The sequence below is a fragment of the Calidris pugnax genome, unplaced genomic scaffold, assembly GCF_001431845.1.
Source record: "Calidris pugnax isolate Ruff unplaced genomic scaffold, ASM143184v1 scaffold68, whole genome shotgun sequence".
Taxonomy (NCBI): Eukaryota; Metazoa; Chordata; class Aves; order Charadriiformes; family Scolopacidae; genus Calidris; species Calidris pugnax.
Window position 1 is genome coordinate 545,609 of NW_015090921.1, and position 4,059 is coordinate 549,667.

General features: G+C 54.6%; 1 protein-coding gene across 1 annotated transcript in view; it reads left to right on the forward strand.

Moving 5' to 3' along the window:
- Nucleotides 1-3,868: 3,868 nt before the first annotated feature.
- The window catches only part of CD82 (CD82 molecule), a 49,967-nt gene continuing 49,776 nt past the window's right edge, over nucleotides 3,869-4,059 (forward strand). Inside the window, exon 1 of the mRNA XM_014950122.1 lies at nucleotides 3,869-3,946. The gene's annotated coding sequence lies outside the window, so the exon portion shown is untranslated. The remainder of the gene's footprint in view (nucleotides 3,947-4,059) is intronic.

Sequence of the window (4,059 nt, forward strand, 5' to 3'; positions counted from 1 at the left end):
ACAGGATAGGCCATGACTTGATTGGGTAAAGAGATTAATTCCGTCTAAAAAGAAAGTATTCATTTGACGGGGAACGGTTGTTGTGTTTGAAACGAAGATGGCCCCAGGCAAAAAAAAAAAACAACCCAGATTGCTTGGCTGAGTGACTTGTTGGCTGGTCTCTGGCTGCCTTTGGAATGGCTCTTCAGCCTCACACGCCACATAATGGTGGGTTTCTCCAGCCTGCGTGTTTTCTTACAAGGACTTTTGTCTAATCACTAGCTGAGAATCCAGCCTACTGTGTACGTTGTAAAAGAAGCTGTTTATACTTGGGCTTTTAGTCCACCATCTGTGCACAGCTCAGCTGCAACTTCTCCGCGGATCTGTTTCCCCTCTGCTGCCAAGTCCCTGTTGCAAGCCCTCAGAAAAGCATGACTGACGTCAGGCTTTCTAACAAAATTCAGGCTCTTTGCAAGCTCTCTTTAAAAAACACCTATCCCCCGTTCTCAGGAAATGCAGTGGTACGGACTTATTGCTTTTCTCCCAGCTCACTGATTCATACCCGAGCGGCGCTGAAGCATAACCTGTTATATGTGCAATTACTGATGCATATGTACCTCCACGCTGCCCTTGCTTAACGTGTCTCCCCTTCTCCCAGCCATTGACACAAATTCATTCAGGCACCAGAGCTGCTGGTGCACGCACAACCCATTTACACCGCACCTTGTAATCACTTTTTATTTTAAAACCCATCTTCTTTTAAGGAACAGCCGCTGCGCTAATCCTCGGGGGGAATATTTGGAGCCCGGGCTTCCTTCCTCAAAGTAGGACACTTTTTTGTGAGAAGCAGAAACAAGCTACACGCTCGGTAACCTGTGGGTTTGGGTCCTCTGTCAGTGCACAGATGAGGAAGACCAGAGATAAGAAAAGAAATGCTATTTCACCTGCCCCACAGAGCCTCACATCTTTACAGGTAAGCCTTCTGGTGTGCAGAGTATTGGCATAAGCCTGAGCAGATGTTCAAATTAAAGACGAAGCCTATTACAGAGATAAAAAGGGGAAAGACAAACGTACTTCTGATATTCTCTTTCAGAACAGGAGTGTTTTTCCTGGAGGTTAATTCTGCTCAAAAAGAGATGCTGGAGTGCTACCGAGAGACACCCTAGACTGGTTGTAAATGAGCTTCCAGGTGCTGCCCCAAATAATTCTGATGCAAAATTTGTCCTCATCTTAGACACTTAACGACTGACCTTGCAGCTCTTTTGGCAAGAGAGAGGAACCTGAGCGAAGTTAGGGTTATCAGACGGTTTGCAGGCCACGAATAGCCTGGTGTTGCTGTGAGGAGCTGCAGAAATAGGGGTGGTGAGACCACAGCTAGAAAAGCCCCTACGCAGAGCCAGTCATTTCACTTCCACCTCATTGTCCCCGTTCTGCTTCAGCACCTGCGTTTTCAACCCTCTCTCCCTGGCCAAGCCCAGGGGCCAGCTGTGGCTGAGGAGCTTGCAATCAACTTGCCCGGTGGCAGGGAGGAGGGCAAGCAGCCCAGGGTGTGTGGCACCCAGTGAGTGGCACCCCCTCTCCCACCACCCTTCCTGCCCCATGTTATCCGAGATGCACAAAGGAGGACTTGCCACGGGGCCGGTGTTCGCCCACGTCACGACCACACGCCCATCCTGCCAACCCTTTGAGATGTCTTCAGGATAACAGCCAGACTGGTGTGGAGGCTGCTGAGCACCTCTGCTGCTAAAGGGGAGAAGGCTGTGCACCCGGGTACCGCAGGAAGAGATGGGAGCCGCAGGGGAATGCATGAATTAAAATGCGTGAATTAAATGCGGAATGCATGAATTAAAACCCAGTGCGTGCAACAAATAAAGCACAGCGTAGGAGAGGACCTTTAGAAGTCCTTCCTTCAAAGTCTGGTGGCATAGTGAGGAATCACCCTGCAGGCACAGAAAGAGGACTGAGAGGAATCGTGCAGGGAGAGAGTAAGGTGGCCATTGTACACCTGTACCAGTACAAAGGCCAAACTGGTTTTTGCTGCCCCCAGGAATGAGGACTGGGGACTTGAGTTCCTCCTCCTGAGGAACCATGAAAGCGAGGCGTGCTGCTCCTCAGAAGGGTGAGGAACCTCCTGACTGTTCCTCACTTTTGGGATTGGCTTGCCTGATTTGGTTTTGGCAACTTTGAAACGAGGACTTAAAAAGGATCACGTTATTGTTACTATTAGATTGCTTTATCACTATTATTTTTATTGCTGTTCTTCCTGGAGAGAGGAGGTGGGATCCCATGGGGCTGGTTACACCACGCTCCAAGAACAAAAAGCTGTCAGGAAAGGGGAAAGCCCTGGGAAACAAGGCAATCCCACCGGCCAGCAAAGCCAACGGCAGCCACAGCACCTCACCGTCCCCACCAGGAAAAACGGAGAGCTTCACAAGGTTTGGATGGGGAAGCAACGCAGCGGCTCTGCTGACGTTTACAGAGTTCACCAGGGCAGCAAAATTGCCCATTGGAAAATAAAAAAAATAGTATGTTTGAGCGGGTCATCAGGCTTGCTTTCACCGGGCAGAGGGCCAGAGCATACCTTGCAGGAGGAGAGAAGCTGCCAGCAGCATTCAGTGTTAAGGTGGGTACGTACCTACTTGGATAGGCCACAGAGGGAGACCTTCACGTGGGGTGGGTGACACACCACATAAAATAGACACTAGAGCAGTTCCTGGGGCTACCTGTGTGACCGGGGGCCAGAGCACACCTTGCAGGAGGAGAGAAGCTGCCAGCAGCCTTCAGTGTTAAGGTGGGTACGTACCTACTTGGATAGGCCACAGAGGGAGACCTTCACGTGGGGTGGGTGACACACCACATAAAATAGACACTAGAGCAGTTCCTGGGGCTACCTGTGTGACCGGAGCAAGATGATCATAGCTGGAGATGATGAGGAAGCAGCCACATAAACATGAAAGGGGCCAACAAGTGCTTAGGTGGAAAATCATAGAATGAAGGTTGGAAGGACCTTCAAGACCATTGAGTTCCAACCTCCCTGCCCTGGGCAGGGACATCTCCCACCAGACCAGGTTGCTCCAAGCCCCATCCAGCCTGGCCTTGAACCCCTCCAGGGATGGGGCAGCCACAGCTTCTCTGGGCAACCTGGGCCAGGCTCTCACCACCCGCACACCAAAGAATTGCTTCCTGAGATCTAAATCTCCCCTCTTTTCAGTTTAAAACTGTTCCCCCCTCATCCTATGGCTCCCCTCCTTGACCAAGAGTCCCTCCCCATCTCTCCTGGAGCCCCTTGAGGGACTGGAAGGGGCTCTAAGGTCTCCCCGGAGCCTTCTTTTCTCCAGGCTGAACCCCCCCAACTCTCTCAGCCTGTCCTCACAGCAGAGGGGCTTCAGCCCTTAGATAAGATAGATAGATCGTGTCCTTCTCTGGCCCCACTCCAACAGGTCCATGTCCTTCCTGTGCTGAGGACTCCAGAGCTGGACACAGAGCTCCAGGTGGAGTCTCCCCAGAACGGAGCAGAGGGGGCAGAATCCCCCCCTGGCCCTGCTGGCCACGCTGCTGGGGATGCAGCCCAGGATGGGGTTGTGTTTCTGGGCTGTGAGCCCACGTTGCCGGCTCATGTTGAGCTTCTCATCCACCAACACCCCCAAGTGCTTCTCCTCAGGGCTGCTCTCCAGCCATTCCCCACCTGGGATTGCCCCGGCGCGTTACTTAGTGTGAGGAGTGAGTACGAAAGCGATGTGGCGGCCCTCGCCGACAGCGAGCGGGGTTTCCCGGGGGGCAGGCCCAGGCCAGGCCCCGGCTCCGGGCGGCCTCCCCCCCTCGCCTTGGCGGGGGCGGCCCGCCCCGGGGCTGGCTCAGCGCAGCCGCCGGCTCCTCCCCGCGGGGGCCAGGGGCAGAGCCAGGGCCACATCGGCGGAGGAAGGCGGGCAGGCAGGCAGCGGAGCGGGGAGCCGAGCCCGAGCGACAGGTAGGCGCTGTGGGGCCCGGGGAGCGGGGTGGGCCCAGCCCGGCGGAGAGGGTGAGGGCCCCTCCGGCGGCTCCGCTCCCCTGGGCCGGGGGTCGCGGAGGGGCCGGGGCCAG